This window comes from Petromyzon marinus, chromosome 64 (assembly GCF_048934315.1).
Source record: "Petromyzon marinus isolate PM22_M1 ecotype Great Lakes invasive population chromosome 64, UKy_Petmar_22M1.pri1.0, whole genome shotgun sequence".
In the NCBI taxonomy this organism is placed as follows: Eukaryota; Metazoa; Chordata; class Hyperoartia; order Petromyzontiformes; family Petromyzontidae; genus Petromyzon; species Petromyzon marinus.
Window position 1 is genome coordinate 1,707,114 of NC_133730.1, and position 16,491 is coordinate 1,723,604.

Here is a 16,491-nt window from a genome sequence, read left to right on the forward strand (position 1 = left end):
TATACCTTGGGCTGCTTGCATCCTGGGTCCCCCGATCTGGGTCACGGTAACCCTCAACTCCCCTCCCCACCCTCACCACGCCTCCCTCCCCCCCATTGTATAATCTCACAATACTCCTCTCCCCACTCGCGTTCCTACCAGCACAACAACTAGAGAGGTGGCTGCGGGGGACTTAAGAGAGCTGATGAGACACCGCTGCTAAGAGCCTGGATTTAAATCCTGAAGCTTCCACGCAAGACAAAAGAACGGGTTGCGTGTGTGTGTGTTGGGGAGTGGTATTGTCGTGGCCTTCATAGGTGCTCGCTAACAGTACTTGCCCCAACAGTCTGTTAAAGCTATATGGGGATATATATTGTCGTGGTTATCGCACTGCGCTACGAACCAGGCGACTTAATTTTTATTCCCGCTCGTGGTCAATATCTGAAAAGGGATCCGGTGCCTCCCCTAGGTCGACTCAGCCTTAAATGAGAACATCAGCACTGATGACTACACAAAGGTGGCCACACCGACCTCTCACGCACTGTGAATCCAGCGACTGGCATTCATAGGTGCTGCTCGTGAATATCACTTGCCCCAACAGTTATACAGGGGATTATTCTCGTTGCGGTCATTGGGCTTAACATTATCACACAACCAATGTTTTTGTGCAGTCATTGGCGGTGATCTGGATTTCAGCTAGCTATGATTTGATGGTCTTAAAAAAAAACTACGAACCTTTTTTTTTTACTTTCCCAGGTAAGGCCCACTGAGCTATACAGCTCCTTTTCAGAAGCGACCTGGCTGTCACAAATGATAGCTCAACGAAGTGGCTTATCATTGTGTGGAAATGTATAGCAGCTGAATATTCTAAACGCGTGATGTTGATTCTAACTGTGGAGGGAAACACCAGAAGACCCCGGACGAAAATCCATGCGACCACGAAGGGAGAGAGACATGCAAACTTTATATATATACATCAGCAGGCGGGATCGAACCCACGACCTCCTGCACACCGGGCGAGGGAGATAACATCTCGCCGCCGCGGAAAGACGAAATGGGTGCTAAGGATCCGGGGGTATGACCTTGGCGACCTGTGGGTGCATGCAGGGTCGAGGGAGACTAGTAGATAAAGGTAAACACTTTGCTGAGCTTATGCATGACGTATTTACTGACTCTATGTTAAAACATTTTTCATGTGGGGGGGGGGGGGGGAGGGATTGGTGAGAAGTGGAGTTTTGCCAGCTACGAACATTCTCAGACGTCGCAACTTTTTTCGTCCAAAATGAAGCAAATTATTTTGTGATGCTGCTGCTGCCACTGCTGCGTTAGCAGTGGTGTACAGGCACCAATTAATAGACAACAAGAAGCTCAACACGTTCGTCGATACAACTGTGGCCTTAAAAGGAAATATATAATTGTCGACGTTTCAGGCAATGTCCCTTCTTCGTGTGCTATGAAGGAGAGGTGGTGGGGGGGGGCATTTCCCGATCGTTACTGATTATTATTTTCCGTTCAGGCCACGGTGTTCTTGGTGAGTCTTTGTCCATCTTGTTTGCTTGTGGGACGATACGCACTTCATTTTGTTCCCCTTCAGAGGAACAAGCATTTGGAGGAACGACGCTTTCGCCAATAAACCCTGTGGCTTTGAAAGGAAATCTACAAAGATGTTGCGGTTTGGGACGATGGCCCTTTCTTGACGATGCGCTGTGAACAAGGACCATTGCTTTTACTTGTTAAAGCCACCCCCAGTGCTATGGTCCCCCCCCCGCTACCGAGGGATTAGCCCGGGGGAACACGAGGTGGGAGGGCAGCAGCGGTCAGTTTCAGTTTCATGTATTAGGTAGAACCCTGTGAGCCATGCGGCTCTTGACTCGGGTGCAACCGCAACAAAACAAAAACATGAACGAGAAAACATCTTAAAGTGACTACACGTAACAGAAAAATTCCTGGTAAAAAAAAAAAAACAGCAAAGTCTTCCAGAAAAAAAAAACCCACCGCATTTCAATGCTGTGCGCAAACAAAAACAAGAAATGTGTGAGTGGAATGCGAAGCTGGTGCTGTGCATCACAACAACAGAGACTCGTCAGACGACGGCGGCGGGGGCGGCGGATGTCGCCGTCCTCTTTGGTTCTATTCGGTAAAGTCACGTAGGTAAAAAAATAAAACAACAAAAATCACGACGTTTCGGCCACAACACAAGCAGCCTTCATCAGGTGAAGGGACCAGCCTGTCTCGAAGACTGGTCCCTTCACCTGTTATACGGTGCTTAAATGCCCCCCCCCCCCCACACACACAAGACACTTCACTCTACCCAGCTGTAATTATGATTTAATTTAACATCGGTCGATTGCACCAAAATTGACGTCAGACGTTTCTCCCCGCGCGGCTGGAGGCTTCTTAAGGAAGTCAGCGAATTCGGTGCCTCGAGAAGGAGGAGCTCTGGGAAAGCTCCCTGGATGAGTTTGGGTTATCTCGAAGTGTTCCACTCGGGCTCCTGAAGAAACTCTCCCTCAACCAGCACCGTGCGGGCACGCTCACAAACCTCCATCGCAGAGCGACCCCGGCGTGTCCACTCAAACCTGCTTAGGGTTTTCTTGGCAGCTGTTTGAGGCCACTTTGCTGAAAGATTCAGGAATTCCCCCCCCCCCGCCACCACCACCATTGGTGATGGGTGTGAGCGCCGCACGTCTTAAGGAGGTAGGGTTAAAGCTAGGCCTTGGATAATTTTGGCTGCGAGCCTGGCAATGCGGTACTTGGAATTTGCAGCAACAACAACAACCACCACCGCCAAAACAAAAAACCCACACCAATGTCTGCCGTGGCCCATGGATTTTGAGAGGCCAGAGTGTTGAGCAGGCCCTCTGTGGTGGCGTCATGCCACGTGGAGAGTGGGTGGAGGGCGCGTTCTGAGTGCAAGTCCCGCGTGTACGCCAACGCGTTGTAATCTGGCTTATCGCCTCCAATAAAACAAAGGGTGGGTGTATGGGTGGTGACCTTTTGTTAAAAGTTTAAAATGCCGCCGGCAAGCGGTCGTCTTTGAAAGACGTACCACGATGAACAACCGCACGTCACGGGACACACATTCTGGATGTGCGTCAACGCGCGGCGCCTGCTATGTTCCGGTCACGGTGCCGTCCGGGTAACAGGACTTTAAAAATTCCTCGCATCAAATCATGTTGAGTGCAGGTGCCATCCTGCCTCACTGAGCAAATGAAGGCGCGTTTATTCGGGAATGTATAATATTCTAGGGGAGTCGAGGATGCAATGCGTGGAAAGATAAAAACAAGAAGCGAGAGATGGAAGAGAGAAGAGAAAAAATGGAAAATCTGAGAGTGCGGGATGGGAATGAACGCAACAGCAGGAGCCAAGCGTCGGGAGAGACGAGGACAAGGAGAGGCCACGCCAGGTAGAGGAGCGGAGTCTGTTTTCACAGGGGACGGGGAAAGGGATGCAGTGGGGGTGGCCATGCAGGAGTCACGTGATTCACGGGGGTCCTGAGCCGATTTAGATGTACGGTACAGATCATATACGGAGTGAATGCAACGCGTCTGAGAGCTCGTCCACTGCGGAGATGGAGTGACGAAGTCAGCCCGGTGCATGCGCTGGGTGGATTGTCACGTCGCAGGATCTCCTTCATCCAGCAGTGGATTCAGCATAATCATCGTGTCCCTTTGTAAATCCACGGCCAGGTGGCGACCTGCTCACGCCCTGTCGGTCATGGGGGTGATTCTGACCATACTTCACCACGCTGCTCAGTACGGGTTGGTGAAGGGAGAGGTGCCCCAGGACCGGGCCAGATGTCACACGCCACTGATGTTAGCCGTGGCCAGGAGTCAAGAAACCCACAAGTCGATGGGCTGGGAGCTCAGCGGTGCTAACCACCGTGCCACCGCTCCACCCAGAATACAGTATCATTTTTTTATGTTCATCAGTAATTATTTGAGCTCAGCGATGATGATGGACAATACAACATTTTACTCATACAAAAATCTGCAAATCAGCTGAATTTAATTTAATACAATTGCACGGCGGCTCTCCTGAAGCCATCTTCCCCAATCCACTATTGTTGTTGTTGTCGTCACGTGACCTTCCACGGCGCTCTACAGTTGCATAATTTGTCTCGGTGATGCATCAGGGCCGCCACTAATCCATCCCATCGAGCGAAGGGTGCCGTCTTCTACGGTCGGCGTCGCCGTCGTCGCTATCCTCATCACGATCATCGCACAACGCCGCAACGGCCGTGCAACGTGGACCCGGCCTCCTTGAAGAGAGATGCACGACGGGGCCGCTGTTGTTGATTTTGTTTTACTTTACGTTTATTTCGTTTTGTTTGCAAAATGTGTGGTGCTGGTCTCTCCCCCCCACCCTCCCCCACCGCGACACGCAAGGCGGCTGCGGTGCCCGCAGAGAGCAGCCTGGGCAACGGGCGCATTGCGTGACCCTTCCAGAGCCGTCTGTCTGGGACTCTACCAACTCGCAGCCACGATACGGGAGGGGTGGCAGGGACACAGGGAGGGCGGTTCGTACAGAGAAGGCGGTGGGGGGTAGATATTCAATAACGAAGCTTCCCAACAAACACGACAAAAAAATCCCCAGATAACCGAGGCACCGCCACCAGTCACACACCCCCACCTCTCCGCACCGCCATCTCGGTACAACAACGAGATCATCACCGACGCCAAGAAACATTTTGCAAGAGGTAACGAGGGGTGGGGGGGGGGCTCCGTGGGCACAGCGAGCAGCAAGCGGGAGATGTAAGAGACGCGGTGGTGGTTGTGGTTGTGGCTCCACCTCCCCGCCACAACGATCGCATTTGGTGCCTACCCCCTCCTCCCAGTCGTGAAATGAGCACGTGTTTTTTTTTTCCAAAGCGACAAAAACACATCCATCCATTCCTCTCTCTCTCGCTCGCTCCCCGTTGTTGTTGTTGTGTGTGTCGGGGTGTTTTTTTTCATCATGCCTGTCTGCAAGGTCCCCCAGCCCTTTTGGAAAGCGCACGTGACGTGGTTATTGTTTTTTTAAACGCCGCAATGATACGCCACGCACACGCGCGCACGCATATTTTAAAGTCGTGCAATTGTAGAGAGAGAGAGAGGGAGAAAGCACATTGGTGGATGTAGGAGGGCTCGTCTCATTTTACTACGAATTTCAAGCTCCCGCACAGCTTTGCACAAACCGCGTCCCCCGCCACTCCTCACTGCCCGCAGCCAAAAAAAAAAACCCAAAACGCCTCGGTACAAAAATAGCAGCGGCAGCGTTGCGGGGTTGCGGTGCAGCTGTGAGCTGCTGCTGCTGCTGAGCGCGGATGGCTGAGAGCGACCGTGTGCAAGACGCAGCCTCGTCCGCCTGCCGTGCCGCACACAGGAAGACCCCCACGCACAGAGTGCTGTGCGAGCGTGCGCACTAACACTGTTCAGGGCAAGTGCTGTTCGCGAGCAGCGCCTAAGAAAGGCCGGCACGGCACACGATGGGGGTGGGCTGGGCCAGCACCACGCCCGGCCGCCTTTGTCTCCCCCAGTGGCGATGTTTACTACACGCCGCGCCAGGTACTCATTTGAGGCTGAGTCGACCTAGGTGAGGCCCAGGACCGATTATCAGATAACCGTCTCTGATGGTGTTGGTGACCGTGAGCGGGAATCGAACTCGGGTCGCCGGGTTCGTAGCGCGGCGCAGCGCTGACCGCTGCACCGCCAAGCGCAGTGCCAAGCAGCCGTGCACCCACTACAAATCACAGCTGCAAAGAACCCACTCACAATTCCACGAATATGTATAGGCGCAGCCCTGCAATAGCTTGCCTAAGTCACTGCTGGTGAAATGTCCTCCGCTCGAGAGTTTAAGACTGTAGCTTCCTTCAGCGGAGGACATTTTTACTTTGGCCTACTCTTCCACACTAGCCAGATGTCTTTTCCGAACAGATGGGAATACTCACTCTTTACCCAACCACACGCAACATCCATAAGCGAGTGGGGGCGGGGTGGGGGGGGTTAAAACACGTGGCCCCATTGCTTCAACTGCCGTGCCGGGAGATCGAACCGGCGACCTCTGGGATTTATAATCCCACAGTGTGCTGAGAACCATTCCGCCATGGTGGTTATCTCTTTATCTCACGGTGTTATAACAATGGTGCAAGCGTGAGTTTGTCACTCTGTCCGGAATTGTATTTCTTTTAAAGCCCTTTTTTTAGAGCGTAACATACGTGGAACGTCACTATTCAATTAAGTATTGATTTAATGTTTTTTTACGTAAGTAACAAAAATAATTTTGATTTTAAGTTTGGGAAACGTTAAATCACGACAGTCTGATTTTTTTTTAGAGCGTAACATACGTGGAACGTCACTATTCAATTAAGTATTGATTTAATGTTTTTTTTTTAATGTAAGTAACAAAAATAATTTTGATTTTAAGTTTTGGAAACGTTAAATCACGACAGACTGATTTGCGACGCAGAAACTTAACTTACGACACAGACACTTCTGTTGTTGTTTGCACAGTCACACAAAGTCACTTTAAGATGTTTTTCTTGTTCGTGTTTTTTGTTTGTTGTGGTTGCACCCGATTCAAGAGCCGAATGGCTCACAGGGCTATACCAAGATAAATAAACTAAATAAACTGAAAACTGAAACTTACGACACAGACACTTCATTTATGACACAGAAACTTAATTTGCGATGCAGAAACTTTCTTTATGGCACAGAAACTTCACTTACAACACAGAAACTTTATTCACGACACGGAAACTTTACTTACGACCCATCTCCCCACTCGTCTGAACAGCGATGACGCTACCGTGCAGCGTGCTACAAAGACACTCAGGTTCAGTTTTCTAAAGCTCAAGGCACTTACAGTGAGGGAAAAAAGTATTTGATCCCCTGCTGATTTTGTACGTTTGCCCACTGACAAAGAAATGATCGGTCTATAATTGGAATGGTAGGTATTATTTGAACAGTGAGAGACAGAATAACAACAACAAAATCCAGAAAAAAACGCACGTCAAAATTGTTATAAATTGGTTTGCATTTTAAGGAGGGAAATAAGTATTTGACCCCCTCTCAATCAGAAAGATTTCTGGCTCCCAGGTGTCTTTTATACAGGTAACGAGCTGAGATTAGGAGCACACTCTTAAAGGTAACGAGCTGAGATTAGGAGCACACTCTTAAAGGGAGTGCTCCTAATCTCAGCTTGTTACCTGTATAAAAGACGCCTGTCCACAGAAGCAATCAATCAATCAGATTCCAAACTCTCCACCATGGCCAAGACCAAAGAGCTCTCCAATGATGTCAGGGACAAGATTGTAGACCTACACAAGGCTGGAAAGGGCTACAAGACCATTGCCAAGCAGCTTGGTGAGAAGGTGACAACAGTTGGTGCGATTATTCGCAAATGGAAGAAACACAAAAGAACTGTCAATCTCCCTCGGCCTGGGGCTCCATGCAAGATCTCACCTCGTGGAGTTGCAATGATCATGAGAACGGTGAGGAATCATCCCAGAACTACACGGGAGGATCTTGTCAATGATCTCAAGGCAGCTGGGACCATAGTCACCAAGAAAACAATTGGTAACACACTATGCCATGAAGGACTGAAATCCTTCAGCGCCCGCAAGGTCCCCCTGCTCAAGAAAGTGCATATACATGCCCGTCTGAAGTTTGCCAATGAACATCTGAATGATTCAGAGGACAACTGGGTGAAAGTGTTGTCGCCAGATGAGACCAGAATGGAGCTCTTTGGCATCAACTGAACTCGCCGTGTTTGGAGGAGGAGGAATGCTGCCTATGAACTCAAGAACGCCATCCCCACCGTCAAACATGGAGGTGCAAACATTATGCTTTGGGGGTGTTTTTCTGCTCAGGAGACAGGACAACTTCACCGCATAAAGGGACGATGGACGGGGCCATGTACCGTCAAATCTTGGGTGAAAACCTCCTTCCCTCAGCCAGGGCATTGAAAATGGGTCGTGGATGGGTATTCCAGCATGACAATGACCCAAAACACACGGGCAAGGCAACAAAGGAGTGGCTCAAGAAGAAGCACATTAAGGTCCTGGAGTGGCCTAGCCAGTCTCCAGACCTTAATACCATAAAAATATATGGAGGGAGCTGAAGGTTCAAGTTGCCAAACGTCAGCCTCGAAACTTTAATGACTTGGAGAAGATCTGCAAAGAGGAGTAGGACAAAATTCCTCCTGAGATGTGTGCAAACCTGGTGGCCAACTACAAGAAACGTCTGACCTCTGTGATTGCCAACAAGGGTTTTGCCACTAAGTACTAAGTCATGTTTTGCAGAAGGGTCAAATACTTATTTCCCTCATTAAAATGCAAATCAATTTATAACATTTTTGACATGCGTTTTTCTGGATTTTTTTGTTGTTATTCTGTCTCTCACTGTTCAAATAAACCAACAATTAAAATTATAGATTGATCATTTGCTTGTCAGTGGGCAAACGTACAAAATCAGCAGGGGATCAAATACTTTTTTTCCCTCACTGTAAGCAGATGACGGAAGAAGACCAGGTAACACAAAATAACGTTAAATATTTTTTTGAATTAGCTGTCAATTTCTGTAAAAAAATATATGTTCAGTATTGTACACTTAACAATATTATTGGCCTCTTGACTTGTAGCATTAAGAAATTACAATACAATTATTGCTCCATGTTATTGTCTATTAATTTCTTCCTCAGAGTAGTTTAGCCCCGAGGCCCCAAAGCTCTCCGCAGACTCCATAAGAAGAGGGCCCATTGGGCCTGCAAATATTCAAGTGCCACGAATATTTATACAACGTTCCGACAATATTTGAAACGCGTTTAACGAGAGAGAGAGATATATTCTGCGTGTGAGCCAGGAGGCTGTTTCTGTAACGGAATAATGAGCGTCGTCAAACATTAATGTACACATGAATGTTTCGTAAACAGTTTGTCCCGTACAATGACTGCGTGGAGAGGAGCATGACGCCTCGAATGCAACGAATAGATTTTGCAATTGCAGTGCCATCCTTGTGTGCGTGTTTTTATTTTTACCAAATTACAACTCAAATCTTTTCAAAGGGTGAACGTTTTCCACACGGTGGACTGATGCGCAAATTCGACTTGCTATCCAGAGGTCGCCGATTCGATCTCCCGGTGTGCCAGTTGACGCAATGGGGCGAGTTTCTTAAATCTCTACCCCCCCACCCCCCTCCATGCCTATGTAAACTCTTATCTATGACAACTTCCAAAGTGCCCTTTGTTGCTGGCCGCTTGGCGTTTGTGGGGGCCTCTGAGCGTGTGGCTCAGCAACTTTGTGTTTAAACACATTCCTGCGGAGGGAGCTGGTAGGAACGTTGGGTTGTTCGGTCAATGGCCAGGGTCAACAGCGGCGTGGTGTATTCAGCAAATATGCCCGACTGTGAGGGCGGGCACAAGCCGGCGTGAGTAGGTTACACGTTGAGTTTTATAAGGGCACCACGGGGTGACCAGCCCCTCCCCACCCAGCCCCACCCCTCCCACCCCCCACCCAGCCCCACCCTCCCCACCCAGCCCCTCCCCACCGTCCCCACCCTCCACTCCCCACCCAGCCCCTCCCCATCCTCCCCACCCAACCCCTCCCCAGCCTCCCCTCTCCACCCAGCCCCACCCCTCCCATTTTTGGATGCACGACGGACGGACACAATAATCCCCTGTGGGCTGGTGTAACCAGGAGGTTTCTACCAGTAATACAAAAAAAGTAGAAGGCATCACAAAGGGGCTGCCCCGCACCAATCGGGCTGGTGGTGGTTCCCGATGGGACGGTGGAGTTGGAACGAAGTTGGAACGATCTATCTCAGCCGTGCACTTCACACAACAACGCGAGCAGCGATGACGACACAACAACACCAAGGATACAAATATCAGGATTTAGTTTACATTCTAACAAAAATACACAAGCAGGTGTTGAATTCAACACTTACCCATAACAAAAAAAAGGTCTAACGCGTTTATGCATCAGTGGCGTGTGTCCATCCGTAGCAGGGATGGTGTTACTCTAGCTCTCCTACAGATGGAATCTCAATGAAATGTTGGTAATGATTATTACATTTACAAAGCGCTTTTCATCAAGGATCTAAAAGCGCTGTACAGGACACAGCAGCAACAGCCACTCCGCATATACATAAAATAAATACATTTTAAGAATAATTTACTAAATGGGCATATGAGCAGGGGACCCCGGCTACCTGGAGGGTTTCCTTGCCCGCCACCCACTCCCCTCCTCCACCTCCTCCTCGTCCTCCCATCCGCTTCGAGCCCTCGCCACTGAGCGATCTCCAGACAGCAGCAGCCAGCTGAGCGACGGAGCCACCGCGTCTGTGTCCCCCGTGCCTTTGGCCACAGGCAGTCCACGTGGGGGTGCCCACGCCTCATTCAGAACCAGTGCCGGAAGAGCGCGGGGCCTGTAGCATGATGTTTTTAAGGGGCCCTAAATATAAAAAAACACGTAAATATTTAAACACACATTTTTTTACTTGCACAGTCAAGTAATTGTACTTTTTTTCCATGTGAAATACAGCCAGATAATACGACAAATCGCTAACCTTAAACACCCGGTCGTTCGTAAAAGTTGAAGGCGGTATAGTACTATAGTAATAGAGCAAGTGCAGAATCGCTGAACCGGAATTGATAGCTTGAAAGCATTTAGCGCGGGGCCCTTCGAAGTGCGGGCCAGTAGCTACTACATGTGTAGCTACTACATGTGTAGCTACTACATGTGTAGCTACTACATGTGTAGCTACTACATGTGTAGCTACTACATGTGTAGCTACTACATGTGTAGCTACTACATGTGTAGCTACTACATGTGTAGCTACTACATGTGTAGCTACTACATGTGTAGCTACTACATGTGTAGCTACTACATGTGTAGCTACTACATGTGTAGCTACTACATGTGTAGCTACTACATGTGTAGCTACTACATGTGTAGCTACTACATGTGTAGCTACTACATGTGTAGCTACTACATGTGTAGCTACTACATGTGTAGCTACTACATGTGTAGCTACTACATGTGTAGCTACTACATGTGTAGCTACTACATGTGTAGCTACTACATGTGTAGCCACTTGTGCTACTAGGATAAAACGGCACTATTCAGATCTGTCCCGTCCGAAGTTAAAACGAAGCGAGAACACTGAAAATGTTGCTTGTTGTATTCGCCTGGCGGGGGTACACCTCAGTTGATGTCACAAAATGCATGGTCGCAGATGAACCTAGTTATCACTTTCATCGCTTTTAATGGAGGATACATCGTTAACGCATGCTGAAAGGCGCCTTTAACAAAAAAGTTTGATTGAGTCAAATTTCGATTTAAAGCTTTCGTGACTGCAAGGATTCATCTTCTTTGGTTCTTTCGGTAAAGTCACGTAGAATGAGAATAAAATAATAAATTAATAAACTAAAATAACACAATAAAATTCTCACGACGTTTCGGCCACAACACAAGCGGCCTTCTTCAGGTGAAAGGAACAGACCCGTCGGGACGACAGAGCTTCAATGAAGTTAATTTGTCCGAATCTGAAGCTCTGTCGTCCCGACGGGTCTGTTCCTTTCACCTGAAGAAGGCCGCTTGTGTTGTGGCCGAAACGTCGTGAGAATTTTATTGTGTTATTTTATTTGATTAATTTATTATTTTATTCTCATTCGGTTTGATTGAGTTGTGTTGCGATTAAGGATTTTTCTTTCAATGAAACCCCAGACGAATTGATCAAAGGTGGGGTGGGGGGGGGGTTATACTATCCCAAACCGAATCTATACAGGGGATTGTTTGTAAATGTAAATGTAGTTTATATTTCACATCTCCCCCCCCATTCTCCGCTACTGCTTCCGTAGCAATTATCAGCACGCGCTTCCTCCCACATCGCGTTGGGAAGCCTCACGTGATGCCGGCACGCGGCCACGTTGGCTGCTATTTGGACTTCTTCCCAACTCTTAAGTCGTTTTTTGTCGTTGTTTCTTTTTGCACAAAAGGGGTTTGTTGTTGTCGTTGTCTTTTGTGGAACCACTTTTAATTTGCGCTGTTCCGGGAGAGAAGGGGGTGGGTGGCGGAGTGGGGGCTCCCAGATCGTCGAGTTGACACCGCCAGATTCGGACAAATGAACGATACAAATATTGAGAAAATAACCGGGAGAGGGGGAGGCCACGCCGACACGTGGAGAAGGTGGTGGTGTGGGTTCTTCTAAACACCCGAAGGTGGTGGTGGGGTACGGTCCATGCCGGATTATCCCAGTAGAACAAGTAGCTACTACATGTAGTAGTAGTAGTACATGTGTAGTAGTTACACTACTACATATGTAGTTACTACATATGTAGTAGTAGTTACTACATATGTAGTAGTTACACATGTAGTAGTAGTACATATGTAGTAGCTACTACACATGTAGTAGTACATGTGTAGTAGCTACTACACATGTAGTAGTACATGTGTAGTAGCTACTACACATGTAGTAGTACATGTGTAGTAGCTACTACATATGTAGTAGTACATATGTAGTAGTACATATGTAGTAGCTACATATGCAGTAGCTACATATGCAGTAGCTACATATGCAGTAGCTACATATGCAGTAGCTACATATGCAGTAGCTACATATGCAGTAGCTACATATGCAGTAGCTACATATGCAGTAGCTACATATGCAGTAGCTACATATGCAGTAGCTACATATGCAGTAGCTACATATGCAGTAGCTACATATGCAGTAGCTACATATGCAGTAGCTACATATGCAGTAGCTACATATGCAGTAGCTACATATGCAGTAGCTACATATGCAGTAGCTACATATGCAGTAGCTACATATGCAGTAGCTACATATGCAGTAGCTACATATGCAGTAGCTACGGGCTCCGCACTTTCAAGGGCCCCGCGCTAAATGCTTTCAAGCGATCAATTCCGGTTCAGTGATTCTGCACTTGCTCTATTACTATAGTACTATACTGCCTTCAACTTTTATGAACGACTGGGTGTTTAAGGTTAGCAATTTGTCGTATTATCTGGCTGTATAGCAAATGAAAAAATACAATTTACTATGCTAGTTACAAATTAGTGTTTTAATATTTATGTATTTTTTATTTTATTTTGGGGCCTCTTTATAACATTTGCTATAGGCCCAGCACTAGCTTACTCCGGCACTGGGCAGGGTGATGGTGGTGGTGGGGCAGCTCTTAGACGTCGCTCGTGGGGTGGTGGTGACATGAACCCGGTAAACAAATTATTCGGATCTTGATTTGAAATTATTTGTACCGATCGGTCGAGAGAGAGAGAGAGCGCGCGTGAGTGCACGGTGCACGCGGCTGCGTGCCGTTTGCCCCACGCCCCCACCACGGCCCCCCCAAATCTCCGCGGACGGGAACGGATTTTGCCGCTGCCGCAGAACACGACCTCGCCAGGCAGCCCGTAACGACGAACGCGATGTTCAGCGTTACGTGGGCACAGACGATGCCGAGGCGGGGCGCCCTGGCAGCTGTCGAGACGTGCGGGAGGGAGGGGAGGGATGGGAGGGGGACATCGATTTGTAATGCCAGCCAGGGCGAGCTGTCAAAACGCACCGTCTTGCCGCCGCCGCTGCTGCTGCAATTTCTGCATAGAAGCGGTATAATAATAAGAATAATTTTTCGTGAGTCTTACAAATTTTTTTGCGAATCAAAGTGGGCGAGACAGCAGCGCAGTGGGTGACACTCGTGTCTCACAGCAAGAAGGACCTGGGTTTGATTCCTGGCTTGGGTGCCTCTCACGCGTCGAGTTTTCTGTCAAGTTCTCTCCGTTCTAGATTTGAAGTTTTCATGACGGCAAGGATCCATAGAGTTCTCTCCGCTATCCTCACATCGCAATACATTTTTTTGATTGCGGTTGCGAGGCCCGAGTGGCCAGCAACAAAGACGCGCATCTCGATGTGCTTCTGTGTATCTGTATCTGTTTCTGTGGGTTTCGACATCTCTCTGAGTTTCAATGTGTCACTCAGTATCTCCATGTGTCTCTGTGGGTCTCTACACCTCTACGTGTATGTTTATATTTCTATGTGTCCCTGTGTATCTCTGTGAATTTCGACGTGTATCTCTGTATCTCCATGTGTCTCTGTCTTTCTATGGGTCTACTACATGCTCTATAGTTTGCATGGTCACAGTGGCAGGGTGGGTGGTGGTGTTGGTGGTGGAGGGGGAAGGACGATCGCCACCCCCACTCGCGGTGGCCCCCACCAGTTTGGCGTCTTCGCGGCACCTTGAACACAACCAACACCGGCCTCTTGGACCAAATGGACGTCGCTAATTTGAGTGAGCGCTGTTAACCAGTCCTCGATGCGGACAGGTCACGAGGCTGCTGTGCGTGGACGCAGAGGTAACAAAGGTAAAGACCCTCCCGTGTAGCTTGCCCAGATTGTAGGGGCAAGTGCTGTTAACGAGAAGCACCTATGAAGGCCGGCAAGGCACACGAGGGGGTGGGTGGCCAACACAACGCCCGGCCGCCTTTGTCTCCCTCGTGGTGATGTTTACTACACACCGCACCAGGTACTCATTTGAGCATGAGTCGACCTCGGGGAGGCCCAGGACCGGTTCAGACAATCGTCACCGGTGTTGGCCGTGAGCGGGAATCGAACCCGGGTCGCCGGGTTCGTAGCGCAGCATAGCGCTAACCGCTGCGCAACCGCTCCCCTGTGTCGTGTGGAGGTAACTCCGCCCTCCGCCCACACGACTGCAGAGACTTCTAAACAACTTTTATTGCTGCCAGCAGCAGCAACAGCACTGGAGCCGATTGCAATGCGAACCAAAGTCACCAGCGACAAATAATTACCAAACACAATGGGAAAAAAACCACGCGCCGCGCGCAACGACACAATGAACGTCACGTGGTGGTGGTCGTGAGAAGGTGAACAGGAGGGTGCTGTTCACGCCGGTACAGAGGGGCTTTCTCAGCCGGCAACCCCCCCCCCCCCCCAAGCGTTCGAAGAAGAGGATAGCGCTGAGGATAGCGCAGAGGATAGCGCAGAGGATAGCGCTGAGGATAGCGCTGAACCCATCGCCGACTCGCGCCAGCGCGCCTCGCTCGCTCACTCACTGCCGGCTCTGCGCCAGGCGCTGGGGTTTCGCAGAACCGCCGCCACCACCATCACCATCAACACCACCATCATCACCACCATCATCACCACCATCACTACCACCATCACCACCACCATCACCACCATCATCACCACCACCACCATCACCACCACCATCATCACCACCATCATCACCACCATCACCACCATCACCACCACCACCATCACCATCATCACCACCATCACCACCACCATCATCACCACCATCATCACCACCATCACCACCATCACCACCACCATCATCACCACCATCATCACCACCATCACCACCATCACCACCACCACCATCACCATCATCACCACCATCACCACCACCATCATCACCACCATCATCACCACCATCACCACCATCACCACCACCATCAACACCACCATCATCACCACCATCATCACCACCATCACTACCACCATCACTACCACCATCACCACCATCATCACCACCACCACCATCACCACCACCATCATCACCACCATCATCACCACCATCACCACCATCACCACCACCATCATCACCACCATCATCACCACCATCACCACCATCACCACCACCACCACCATCACCACCACCATCATCACCACCATCATCACCACCATCACCACCATCACCATTATCACCACCATCACCACCATCACCACGATCATCACCACCACCACCATCACCACCACCACCATCACCACCATCATCACCACCACCACCATCACCACCACCACCATCATCACCACCACCACCATTACCACCATCACCACCATCATCACCACCATCATCACCACCATCACTACCACCATCACCACCACCATCACCACCATCATCACCACCACCACCATCACCACCACCATCATCACCACCATCATCACCACCATCACCACCATCACCATTATCACCACCATCACCACCATCACCACGATCATCACCACCACCACCATCACCACCACCATCACCACCATCATCACCACCACCACCATCACCACCACCATCATCACCACCATCATCACCACCATCACCACCATCACCACCACCATCATCACCACCATCATCACCACCATCACCACCATCACCACCACCACCACCATCACCACCACCATCATCACCACCATCATCACCACCATCACCACCATCACCATTATCACCACCATCACCACCATCACCACGATCATCACCACCACCACCATCACCACCACCACCATCACCACCATCATCACCACCACCACCATCACCACCACCACCATCATCACCACCACCACCATTACCACCATCACCACCATCATCACCACCATCATCACCACCATCACTACCACCATCACCACCACCATCACCACCATCATCACCACCACCACCATCACCACCACCATCATCACCACCATCATCACCACCATCACCACCATCACCATTATCACCACCATCACCACCATC

General features: G+C 49.5%; 1 long non-coding RNA gene across 2 annotated transcripts in view; it reads right to left on the reverse strand.

Moving 5' to 3' along the window:
* The window catches only part of LOC116956320 (uncharacterized), a 52,378-nt gene that overhangs the window by 22,205 nt on the left and 13,682 nt on the right, over nucleotides 1-16,491 (reverse strand). The window contains exon 3 of one of the 2 annotated variants that reach the window (XR_012930219.1): nucleotides 9,595-10,408. The exons of the other annotated variant lie outside the window; for it this stretch is intronic. This is a non-coding gene — a long non-coding RNA (uncharacterized LOC116956320). Of the gene's footprint in view, nucleotides 1-9,594; nucleotides 10,409-16,491 lie in introns of those variants that run through there. 2 annotated transcript variants of the gene reach the window in all.